Raw genomic sequence first — 13,630 nt, forward strand, 5'->3', positions numbered from 1 at the left:
TTATCTGGATTCCTTTAGGCACACACGTCTTGTGTTTTATCCTGCCATGCACAGAAAGGTCTGAGCAGCACCTCATTGTGCTCATGCTTTGGCAGTTTTGAAGCTGAGCTTTTGGCAGAGAGTGAATGTTGTTTAATCTGGAAGAATTGTCTGTCCTTGAGAAAGCAGTAAATTATCTCTGTGACTCTGCACAGTCTGCTTCCTGCTCAGAGGCCCAAGGAAAACTGCAAGGAAGGATTCCAAAGAGACACTGAGCAACAGTTTTCCCATTAACTGAGATTTAGATTCATTAGGAAAGTAAGTATTTGACGAGTTGCTGTACTTGGAAACTTGCTGATGAGATAGTGTGCATGTTTCCAACTCGGTGTTTCAATCTTTGCAGAGCAGCATGGTAAGGAGTGCTGGCAGTGTTCTGCCATGTCCTCATGCAGGCTTTCAGATCGTTTTGTTCTGTTGGTTGTACAAATATCCACATGGTGTGTGCCTGAGAAAATGGCAACTTTTACTTCCTTACTGTGTCAGAAACAGCAAACTTTCCAATGCAGAATAATCCCTTTTCAGCCAGACATTCTGCTTTTCCAAATACTCTGCAACTATTATAATAATTTCTCATTATATTGTTATAATTTTTTCCATTTCCCAGCAGTGACTTGCAGGAATAATGTCCTCAAAGCTGTCACTAGATTTTAATATATTCCTGCAGTGTTCACCAGCGTTACATCTGTGATAGATCTGTGCAAGTCCGTGTCTGAATCCCAAGATGATGTGCTAGAACATGGGAGAGATGGGCTGGGTGGAACTGATGGAAACTGGCTGTTACAGTAGTTCATCTGCATAAACATCTTTCCATTAAAAGGTTTACTGTGTTTTCTCTTTTCCCCTCTAACTCCACTGTAATTTGAAGAACATTTTTTCCTCGCTGGTGCATATTTGATTAATGATCTTTTTGTCTTATCAGCTCTCATGTGATTCCTCACCAGGTCAATATTTGCCCATTTATGTGTCATGCATTTTTCTGATTCGTTATCCTTTCCTTTTGCTTTTCACTATTCCCTTCATTCCTTTTTGTTTGTTTGTTTGTTTTCTGTTCTATATTTCTCAACTCCAGAGTTAAAGCAAGTCAGAAGTCAGTCATATGTCTTCAGTCCCAGCTGGCATCGAAATCTTTTCAATGGGCCTCGCTAACCTGCTGGAGTTCAAAGGCTGTGAGCAGTTCTGGGTGTTTTATGGCTGTGCCAGTGCTCATGGAGGGAGTACATCACAGTGAGCCAGTGCTGTGTGCAACACTCCTGCTTCTCAGAAGAGCACACTTGGTGCTGATGGCACAGCTGGGCAACACTAGAGCTCACGGATCTTCCACTGCCCTCTCTCCAGTTAGTCACTTTGGGTTTAGGAGTTTTCTGGAAGAAACTAGGGAGAGACATTCTTCTGAACAATGCAGTGATTCAAGTGGCCCAGAGGAGGGTTTTTGTTCCAGAATGCTGCCCGAGGCTGTGCTGCACTCTGCTGTGGTGACGTGGCTCTGGGAGTGTCCCAGCGCCCTGCTCACCACTCTGCTCTGCAGCAGCACCTCCACAGGAGGAAATGTTCTGCTCCCTTTTGCTGGGTTTCAGTTTTGGGAGCTGTCTGTGCTCTTTCCTTGACAACTTATGCAAAGCACACCTTCTCAAGCCAGCAGCTAGCTGCTTTCTTCATTTGACATTCTCCCACAACTCTCTCTCTCTTCAGGAAAGGCCACGAGAGCATGTCCATGAACAGAGAAAGCTCCCCAGGCCCAGTCGTAGACACAGCATGGCAATAAAGATGGCCTTGAGATGCTTTCCAGAGAGACAAGTACCTGCCTTCTGCCAGGGTGGCAGTGAAGATTAGGGAGATGCTTGTGAGCGGGTTAAGTTTGAAGACAGTCCAGGCTGGCTCCTCTTTTCCATGCAGAGCAGTTTCCTCACATCTAATTGTGCTTCTCTCTCCATCTCATGTGGTACTGCTGCTTTTTTTGTTTTTCCTTTTTTTTTTAACCCGTCCCTATGGTTGCTTAAGAAAACCTCTGGGTGACTAGTTCAGGCCATGAATATTCATCATTAATTTTATTTTTTCAGTATGGATATGTGGTACACTTGCTGAGAAAAGCTAGCTACAACAAATAAATAAATAAATAAAGCTGAGGATAAATTAAGCATTCAGAACTCCTAGAATTTGCCAGGGACTGACTTACATGCAAGTGGATGGTTTGAAATTCTAGTACCCAAAGCTCTTCCTAAGCTGGAGTTCTCAGTCATCTCCATGTTCAGGGAACCAGACTGTAATGAAAATATTTTTATATTCAGGAAAAAAGTTAAAACTTCACAACACTTCAGCTGAAAAGATCAAAGTCATCTTTGAATAAATGTGATTGCATTTTGCCTTTCAGGGATTTAACTGATCTGTCTTCCCAGAGATGAATCCTCCAGCTCTCGTGGGACTCTCCCTTCATGTTTGTGGGTTGTGCTTCTAGAACATGATTTCTGTTTACTCCAGTTCTGTGGTCTGATGGCTATTGAATGGCTTGTTAAAGAAAGGCCAGGTTGTGCAACCTTTTTTTGCCAACATTATGAACAGTCCCAGTGACTCTCAATTAGTTTCCTATTCAAGAGTTTTTCAGTTTTAACTGCTGTTTACAGTCCTGGATTTATGCTTGAGCAAGGTTAATGTGACAGAAGAAACCTCAACCTTTCTAGAATACCTTTCCTGAATAACTAGAAAATTGGAGTAACCTGTGAAACTCTGCCATTGATTAAGGAAAACAGGGAAATACACAATATTTTAAATTAATTAGGATAAGATCTCATGCTGCTTATTTACAGAGGCTCCTATGGGAAAATGGAAATACTTAATGTGTAGGTGGGATGAACCTAGATGACACAGAGCATCTGTAATGTAGTTTATAAGTCAAATGGTTTAATACTGCTGGAGAAGTCAGAGAAGGCAGATATGTAACCTCTCCCAGGCTTCCATAAGAGCCGGGTACCCGAGGGCGATTGGCACATCCACACGCCCTGAGGGAAAGCAGAAATGTTTTTCCACTCTATCTATAGAAGATAGCTATTTGGAACTCAGAAAGTCCCACACCCTCTTTATAACCCCCCCCCCAAATTACTTTCCTTTAGTATTTATACTCTAATAAAACACGTGGGGGGCACACTGAGGTCCGGAGGCAGACGGCCAGTGGGAAGCAGAGTAGTGGCACCTCTGTTAAAATCTCCAGTTTGTGTTCAGCTCTGCTGGGGTAATGTGAGACACCCCTGCAGGTTCCCCGTGGAGCCCACTCCTCTGCTGCCAGGTGTTCCCAGCAGACAGGGGGTGCCCAGGGAGGCTCAGTGGCTGCTCCGTGCTTGGGGCTGCATTTCAAACCTGACACCTGCTCGGGAATCCATCGCAAAAACACACAATGCAGATCTCTTTTAAGAAGGAAATTGAGCATGCAAGGAATTAAGGTAGTGCATTGATGAGACTGAAGCTATTTTGAATAAGAACAAACACCCTTAGGCTTTTGGGATTTTAGTACAGAATTTTGAAAAAACATCAAAGGGGGAAAAGTAAATACTGGTTTTGCAGCTATTGACACTTCAAATTCTATTTAACAACAGCAATATCAATTGCATGTTTCACACCGTGTGATTTCCTTAGCAAGATGGGTATTTGTTCTTCAACACAGAACCAGAATTTTCACATTGAATTGCAGGAAATGCAGGAAGGTTGGGTTTGTTTCAGCTGCAGTAACTATAGTTTCAGAGCGTTTGCCTCTACTGTACCTGGTCTTAGACCTCCAGTTACACAAGAGGTATATGAGCTGGGAACCAAGATATTGCAATCATGAGCTGGTAACCTGACCAACTTAGGCTTAGAGGGCCCAATGCCTCTGTGAAGTGTTTGTACCTCTGCATGTTTGTGTAAGTGCAATGGAGCAAATGAGCCTTTAGCCTCCTGTGACATGGGTGTTCATACCTTTGAAAAATACAAGATTTTTTTATGGTAAATATTACCAAGTACTTTTCATCCTGATCACTAATGAAAGATTTTGTATCTACCAGCAGAATTGGACAAGGTTAATAATGTCGGGGTTTTACAGGTCTTCAGTGGAGAAAGCACTTTCCCTACTAAATGCCCTATTTGGGTCTTAGTGACTTTTCTTGATGTCGTTTCCCTCCAACACATGAATGCTTCCACCAAAGGACACAGGCTGCTTTTTCCATGCATTAGAAAATGCAGTATATAGACAGATGGAATTCTGTCTAATGCTGTGTGTGGGACATTAATGTAACACAGCCACAAAGATGGGCTTTCATCCCACTGCAGAATATCTGGAGAATTTACCAGCTCAGTAAGGAGTACACATGAAGTTACTGTTTATGAATTGACTGAAATATTCAGATCTCATTGGATGTCTGGTAGTTATGATGTCACACAAACTATTAAGACTTAACTATAATATTTCAAAATAAGTGACTAGTGTTTTTTTAGGTTCTCCAGGGTGCCTTGAACTGCCTTTCAGCTTTAAGCTGCTTCAGTCCTAGGAGCTAGGGAATTGAAAGAAGGGAATAGAAGCTGGAACTCTGGTGTTGCACCTTCTTCACCCCTCTGGGTTGAAAACTGTTAGTCTGGGCTGGAGGGGCAGGAAGAAAGGGAGGAGGAAGAAGTGCCCCCCGTGCTCAGCACAGATGGTGCTGAGGAGAGAGGGCTCAGGGAGGGAGTTCTGCAGGTGCTGCAGGGCAGAGCTGGCTCTGAACAGCTGCTGGGACAGGACACAGCCAGTGGCAGGGAGCTGACAGGGCTCTGCTGAACCCCGTCCCTAAAGAGCCCTCCCACACACAGGGGACACAGGGCAGGGTGTGGGGTTGTCTGACACAAACACACAAAAGCCCCAAAAGCAGAGGCAGTGGGAAAGGGCATAACTTTTTTAAAACCATGAGTTTCTTCTCCATCAGAGCTGGATACCTTGCTATAAAATAAGATTGCAACAATCAGTCGAAAATTTCAGCACTATCCAGACATCCCAGCATGGTAATGGAACATTTGCCTGTTTGTAAACACTCCTTTAAGCTGGGATCAGTCGTAAAAATTTACTGAAGATTGATAACATTTCAGATACCAGATCATTTTATAATTCTGTAGCTTATGCTGGAAGATAAATGTGACAGGAGAGAGACAAAAGTTGCAAACTGCAGTGGCTTAGTTCAGTGTGTTCAATATGATTCTGATTAGTCTTCCTGCCACACAAAGATCACGTCTACACATAATCTGATGTACAGAATGAGTCAGCTGGGTAGGGAGACTCCCTTCAGCAATCCTAGAGAAGAAACTCAACAAGCTGCTGGGAGGACATGTCCTCTTCTCTCCTGTGCCAGGTGACCTGATTAGCAGTAGTAGAGTTCAGTTCTAACTCAACACAAAAAAAGACTAAGCTGCTCAAAAGTGAAAATTCCCATGTCATAGGCAATTGTAGTTCTTGTGCACTACAAGAACATTTGTCTTCCAAATGGAACAAACATATGAAGTACATGTTAGCAAAGAGACAGAAATTTTCCTTTTGCAATGTGGAAAACGTTTTCTGTTTCAAGAGGCTTTGTTTCACTTTCACATGTAAAATTCCCCTCAACCTATTAAAAAAAACCACAAACCCAAACCAAACCTGGCACATGGAATTCAGGATCCTGGGAGGTTCAGCACCACAGTTCTCCTGCATGAACACCCTGACCTGGCACTGTGCTTGTTTGGCCTGTCTTCTTGCATATCATATAAGTAGTGTCACAGGGTACTATTATTTCACTATGGAAAAGTTAATCATAGTTGGTGTCAATACTTCTAAATAAAACAAAATCTAGGGAATAGTTAAAGTTAAGTTATGCAAAGCTTGGATGATTTAAAGAGAGGTATGAGTCATTTGATGAATAGGAAATGTGTTAGGAAATTCTGATTAATTATTAATCTATTGAAAAAGGAGCTAGAATTATTAATATTTTATACCACAGATATATTTATATAAAATAATTTTGCAGTTGGTTCGAGTACAGCTTCAAACAATCTATAGAAACAAGTGAATCCTCCTTTATCTCAAATATAATTAGCCATTTAAATGTCTTGGGTCAATTTATTAACACTTTATTCATCGGGGTGTAACTTTTATTAGGTTTTATTGCTATCAGAAATTATATCCTACACAAATACAATAGAGATTTAAATGTTCTGTAGAATGAGCCAATGCTTCCTGACTTTATTGCACAGTATTGTAATGAACCTTGACCAGCTGTAGATTTGATAAGTGTAAAATATTACTGCTTGCTGCTAATTTTGTTCCTTTTTAATGACTGATAATCCATGTCGATTTAGTGTGATAGTCACAATCCAATACTGTTTTCCTGCTATAAATGTGATTGTAACAGGAGCTATTAAATGTGTCTGCATAATAAAATTAGTCAAGGAAGCTCTGTATATTGTTTCCAGGTCTTTGGATTTTCATTATAGTAGTGGAACTTGTTAGACTGTAAAGCTTGATGGTTGCCAGCTCAGACAAGCTCTTTTCTACTTCTGTGCCAAGCAAAGGGGTAATGATGCTGCACTAAGAAGTCTGTTCTCACTGTTCTGGAAAATCCATCATATATAAACACAGGGTAGCATTTTGGGGAGAGTGTGAAAGGTGTCACAGAGGAGGAAAGAGGAAACTCCTCTGGGCAGCTCCAACTGCTCAGGAGTTGGTTAAAGAGCCAAACTTGGCAGCTGAGTGTCTGTGCTGGGAAAAGGGAGTGATGACACCTCTTAGTGATCAGGAAACGCAGATAAATCAAATGTTCACGTTTGTCAGGGTGGCAAAGGGTGTGAGAGCATCCTGGGGAGGAAACCTGGGCAGAAGCCTCTCTTTTTCTTTCTCACTTGTCCAGCACAAACTCCACCTCGAGATAATGAACTGTTGCATCAGAGGAGTTCTGACAAACACACACTTCCTCCCAGACTTGCTTGTGGTCTCGTTTGATCTAGTCTAGGCTTCTACTCCAGTTCTTGGGCCTCTAGGTTTGAAGTGGAGATATTTTATAAGAGTGGTTGAAATCCCAACTGTGAGAATAATAAAAAAGCAGTTTTTGTAGCTTAATGTAATTTTCTGGAGGTATTTTTAAGTGGATAGTTATGTAATTTCACTGATATCTTGGCAGAATAGTAACTAAAAGCTGTACCCATATCTGGGTAGGATCTCAAAAGAATCTATCCTGCAGTAAAGCAAACATTTAGTGCCTCAGTTTCTCTTTTTTATTAAAAAGATAATGGGAAATTTTGTCATTGACACCAGTGTTGACCAGAACTACTTGCACACATCCACTGATGATGTTGGCTGAGTAAAGGCTTCTGTTACCAGTTTATAAGGGGCCGTTTATAACTTTGCACTGACAAAATAACAGTTCATACCTTTCAATACAAGGTAGGAATAAATCTAAAGACTCATAACCTTCTACATTATTTATTTGCAGTATTTCCTCACTTGGAAAAGCTCCCCAAGAAAAAAAAATGCAGAAAGCAAGCTGGCAAGTGCATGCAGAGAGAACTATTTTAGCCTAAGGTTTACTGTAGCATCTGTGCATGGCAGTGGCTGTGTGGTAGAAGCTGTGAGGCCCTTCTGACTTTGAATTTATGCTTACAGGGACCTTTAAATGTCATCACCCAGTCTCTGCATTATCCAAACCTGCTATACTGGGGACCACTCAGGTGCTCTTTCCATATGCCTGCGATTTCTATGAAGGCTTTCAATGCACAGTATAACACAACAAAACAGTGGTATAGAATAAATTTAGTATCAGCCCCTCTGCAGGCATCCTCAGGCTGCCGTAGGACTGACATACACTCCTTTGCAGAGGACTTCTGCTGTTTCTAGGATCCCAAGGGCTTTCTGCTTTGCTGGCTCAGTGATGCAGCACTACCTGCATCAGGCTCTGTGCAGCAGTTTTGGGGACTGCTGACTGGCAAGGGCTGCCTCCTGTCCGAGAGGCCACTTGACATGTAACAGGATCTGAAATCCTGCCAACATGGGGAGGTTAAGAGGGTAGTCAGTGCACCTGCAAATTCGTGCATCTATCCCTGACTGGGGCCATTTCATCAGTGCTCCTGGGGCACTCTGGGAGAGAAGTCCAGTAACTGGCTCCTTTATGCCTCTAGAGAAAACATCTTTTGGGTGGGGAGAAGACATTTCCTCTGCTCAGAGACATAAAGAAAAGGGATTTACTTCACCAATTTCTAATTCAAGTTATTGGAATAAGTTCCTAGTGTCCCATTCGATTCCTGCCAGATGAAGGTGTCCCATTTCAATATAACTGTGGTCTCTTGCTCCAGCTCAGAGTTCACTGATCCAAAAGGGATTCCTTGCAAATAAACACTGGACAGATACAAAGAAACACCACAAAACCCAAGCCACGCAATGAGCTTCAGAGAGAGCAGATCCACAGATGTGCTGACTGAAGTTTAAGAGACAACTTAACAGATGTACAAAGCTGTAGATCAGAGGGGATATAAAACAGTTAAACTTGCTTAAAGGCACAATGTGTCACAGCCTAACGATTCCGTGCATCCTGAGCCCGACAGAAGAGGGAACATGCGCTGGCTCTGTGCTCCTGGCTGTAGGCATGCCAGGAAGATTATAAAAATGCCATGCTGTGATATGTTGCCCTCCTGCCTGAAAGGCTACCATTAAGCTGCTTATTTACTGCACCTATTCAGGCAGCAGGGCTGTTCAGAGTGCTACCTGTCTTCTTGTGGGATAAATTAGTTGTGGATATCACAGGATTGTTGCTGCCTATTGTTCAGTCTGGTGAAGGTGGGAAGAGATGAAAGGCACGGATCTGACCTTGTAATGTTTTGTGGAAAATGAGAGGTGCTTTTTCTTCATAGTGAGTGTCATAGTTGATCTTGGTAGGAGTGACTGTGTTAGCAAGTTTGGAGCTAAATTAAACAGGCTAACATACTAATGAAGGCAATGATTTTATCCTAATCATATAGATAGATATATATATGGGGGAAGATATGGAGGTGTGGAGGAAAGCACATGTCACTAGAGCTTTGTGCTCTCTGTAAATCAGCTCTGTTTGAAAAGAAATCATCAAGAGAACACACAGGAAAACTTCGCTACCCCCTCAACTCAAAACGGGGGTGCTGTTTTGTTGGTTGTTTTTTTGTATATATATATATATATATATATAAATTGGTCTGCCCTCATATTTTTATGATATATGGAGCTGTGAACTTTAAATTAGTGGTAACAGACATTGACAAGTACAGCATTAAAAACTAAACCATGCAGCCCTACAGGCTTAATTATGGAGTGAGCAGGAAGATAGACACAGAAAGTCCTGTCTCAAAATTTTACCTCACATAATATAAATAAAAGATTATGTCTTCCACTGGTAGCCCGAGATCAAAAGGATAATATAAAATGACTAGCCTGTATTTATTTTGCTTTTATTATGTGTATAGATAAACCATACATTTCTCATTTCCTTGTGTCTTTTAGCTATACACAGAAACACTTAGACATAGGTTTAATTATGGATAAATAGCTATAAATTAATATATGTGTTTACTTTTAATTTTTCATATAGTCATTAGAAAGACAAATTTTCTTTGTCAAAACTTAAAAGTGGAAATTTTTTTGCATACTGTTCTAATTGATAATATTGCAAGTTGAATATAAATCAGACAAATAAAAATATTGATTGGGATTTATTTTAGAAATTGTGATTCTTAGGATAAGGATGTTTTAGATAATCATTAGCTATCAGAGAAAATTTATGACAAAATTTATTGTATAGATATAAATATGTCATAATATAAACCCACATCTTCACCATTCAGGTACCATGTGAGCTGAACTGATAATTTTCATTGCTGTTCTAAAGAAAAAAATCTGCTTGTTAAGTTTGGATAAGGCATCAGAGAAGGTTTCCTTTTCCCTGATGAACCATTACCAACTCAAAGCATGTTACCTGGCTTTGGTGCAGCAGATCAGTGAATTTTAATGGCAGCAATCAATAAGTACAATTTTGTTGCTGGTTACACCAAAACATGACTAAAATCTATGCAGGATATCTGAAGTGAAGGTCTGAGATATTCTGAATTTCCACTTATACATTTTTTATTACTGGAAAAAAAAGAAAAAAGGCTGAGGAAAGAATGTGAAAGAAGCAGGTGCAATGTTCTCCTTCCTTCCCTGAGCTCCAGATCTGAGCACCTTTGGATGCCGGTGCACAACCTGTCTGACAGCAACCCACACACAGACAAGGAACACCTTGTCCCAGCCACGTGGCTGTGTTGTGACAGGAAAACAGGCTCAAAGGAAGAGTAATATTAAAGAAAAGAAATTCTGGCACCTTTTCAGAAGGGCTTACTAAAAGCAAAGCTCGGTGTTTTTCCTGCTCTCAGAGTGGGCCCTCGGTGAGGGGTGTCAGGAACGTGTCAGGCTGTGAAATGCAGCCTGGTTCTAACAAAGCTTCCATATTTGTTTGCCTACGATTTAGGACCATTTCATGCAAAGCCCTGGCTTGTGAAAGGAGACTTGTTAGCAGATGGTGGCTGAAGCTGAGCTTTTCTGATGCTGCCTTACAGCACTGAGCCCTCTTGGAGTGGTATTTTAACTGGCAATTATTGTATTTGGTTATGATCAATCAGGATGAAAATTGACTTGACTCCTAAAAGTCTAAATCTCTTTATATCATTATTAGCCCTGCATTTCCTTCCTTTCTCTCCATCTCAGTCTGCCTCCACCACACACATCTGCTGAATAAAGACAGAGCCCTTTGCAGAAATTAAAGGAAAATGCTATATTTGGAACAGTCCTAGAAGACACATGATTAAAATATAGTATTGTTTTAATTTGTCGTTTTCCATTATGTTTGGAGTTGAGAATATTCCAGAAACTTTTGCAAAGAAGGCATGTGCACTTATGCTGACTCTCATGGAAGGACCCAAATCACTGCAGCTGCAATTAGTGGTAATCACTGGCAAATCTGTCTTCAGTGTGTAATTAATCCTTAGCATGTAAGTAGTCTGACTGTTGTAAATGGAACCGCTCAGACACTTGTGTACTGACATGCACAAAATTAGCACTTGGCCGGGTGGAAAAGCAAAACTCTTCTGCTGAAGGGCCCCGGGCCCCAGAGAATGGCGCAGTTTAATCGCCTTCAGCCGGGTTGGAGAGGGAGGGAGGGAGGGAGGGATCCTTTCGTGCCGCAGAAACGCGCCCAGGTGAGTTTGGGGGGCAGCAGAGCCTGCACAGTGAGGGTCTGTGGGCAGGGACTGGGGAAGGGACACTCCTTGGGGATGGAAATGCAAGCCCGGGGTGAGGCTGGGGTTGTTCCTTCAGACCCAGGGACGCTTTTCTCTTTGAAAGCGTTGGGGGGAAAATTAACTAGGTCATGTAAATGAGAGTAGGGATCATTTGGGGAAGCTCCAAGTACTGCAGCACTAACAGGCAATATTTAAGCAGACTTTTCATTTTTCTTGTGCACCAGTGACCTGTGCTAACAGCTGGCTGCACATCCCCAAAACAAAGGGGTGGAGGAAAGGGGGGAAGGTGGGAAAAAACCCAGAGCTGTATAAATGAGAACAAATTTAGAACCAAATTCTGCAAAAAAATCAGGGTAGCAGGTGAGCAGAAGGTTACTCTGTTTTACAGCACCGAGTAACCAAGTTGCTTTATCCCAAACCTGCTAAAATAGCAAAGTCACCGAGAGGTGCCAACACCCTTCAGTCACTGTCACTGACTGAGAAAAAGGCTTTCAGAAAGAATATAATCGCTAAGACCTTGGGGGGTGGGAGTGGGCTGGAATGTTCATCAGAATTAAAAACTGACTAAGAGAATTGGAATTTTGTGGGGATTTGGTGTGTGATCACCCTGCAGAAACTTGTGCCCAATTCCAACAGCACTAACATGGCTAATGAAAACATAAATTTATTGTTTGGTCACTGCATTGGACAGTTAAGCCTTGAGAATATTTCTGAGTTAATTACATACTGTAATAGCCTTTATTTTCTATATAAATCTATTCAATATATTAGTTGACAAAAAAAATAAGTGCATGTTAATCTTCAGCTAAATCAGTGGTTACTGCTTCAAGAAGGTGTAATTCTGGTTGAACAGTCAGTGGCTCTGGCAAAGGACTGAAACACTGATGTAATGTACACTTGCAAAATAAACAGAAATTGCTGTGACACTGAGCTGAAGAACGTTTACAGATTTAGTTTCCTTTGAAGGGATGCTCCATGAGGCTTTGCTGTGCACGACACCTTTTCCAAAACAGCATAATTCAGTGAGTCAATGTATATACTGAGTTTTTTACTTGATTTCTTTCTGTATGTGTATTTTTAGAGGATGAGTTTGTGTAACCCCCACAAAAGACATTCAGTATATTTAGATTCTCTAGAGTTCTGAAGTTAATTGCAGCTGCTTTGGATAGTTTTATTTTGCCCTGCTTTGTGCTAACCAGGATTTGGTATTTAGTCCTGGGCCATAAGGATTTTTTGATTGTTTAGAGCCTTGAGAAAGGAAATATTTTTGCTCAGAAATTTTGCAAAGCTTGAAAAGTTTTATGGTTCTTCTCACCATTCCAACAGATGGTAAACTGCGCCTGGGAGTGCTTGGGTAACCAATACCTTGGGCATTCCAGTGCAAATCCAGAAAAGTGTGCACAGATATAAGGAAAATACCTGGTTTTCACAGTGTTTCTGGCACCTGAACCATGACACAAAACAGCCTCATACCTGAGTCACTCTTTTACCAGGTCAGTGCCAGGCTGGTGTGCCCGGGCACTCTGAGCTCTGCCTGTGTGAGGTGCAGCTCTGCCCCGAGCCCTGGGCACAGGGGCCGTGCCCAGCAGCTGTGCCTGGGCTGGGCTCCAGCCCAGGGGTTCCACGGCAATCCTGGATTGGCAAAAAAAATCTAAAATCTATTAATCCTCAAAACTATTAAGTGTAAAGGACAAATTTCTCTGAGACTGTGATTGCCACAAGCTCTCCCTCGTGTATTCACAATACTGAGGTGCTCGGATTCCCTCAGCAGTGTAACAGGTTTCCTGATGTTGGGTTGGTTTGGATGGCCAGGGAAATGTTTGCCTTTATTCTCCCAGCTCCTCAGCTGGGCAGGGGTTCCACCCTGGTGAATGTGCACCCTGTGCAGGTCCTTCACAGCTCTGCAGGGACCCCCGTGCTCAGGGCAGTGCTCCCTCCTCCCCCAGGGAACCTGCTCAGGTGCTTCATGCAGATGTGCTTTGCCCGTGAGCATAGATATCTAAAGAGCATTGTCTTGCCTGGCCTTTGTTTTAATGAACCTCTCAGTCTGTGCTGTCACTGCCAGGGAAAGGTCTGTGTGCTCCTGCTGCATTTCTGTGTCTGCCTTCAACAGCAATCACCTCTCCTTCCTGCAGAACTTGTGTATCATGGTACCACCAGGGCCTCATGGAAAGGAACAGGGCTTAAAACAGACTTAGGAAGCCTGTTTTAGTAGACAGACTATTTTATACTCTGTCAATAACAAGGGAAGGGATATTGGGCTGGATGACCAGATTCTGCACCCTGAAAAGGCTGGTCCATGGACCTGCCTGCAGACCAAGCCATTGCTCTCAGA

Source organism: Manacus vitellinus, unplaced genomic scaffold (genome assembly GCF_001715985.3).
Source record: "Manacus vitellinus isolate BGI_N305 unplaced genomic scaffold, ASM171598v3 scaffold_53_pilon, whole genome shotgun sequence".
Taxonomy (NCBI): Eukaryota; Metazoa; Chordata; class Aves; order Passeriformes; family Pipridae; genus Manacus; species Manacus vitellinus.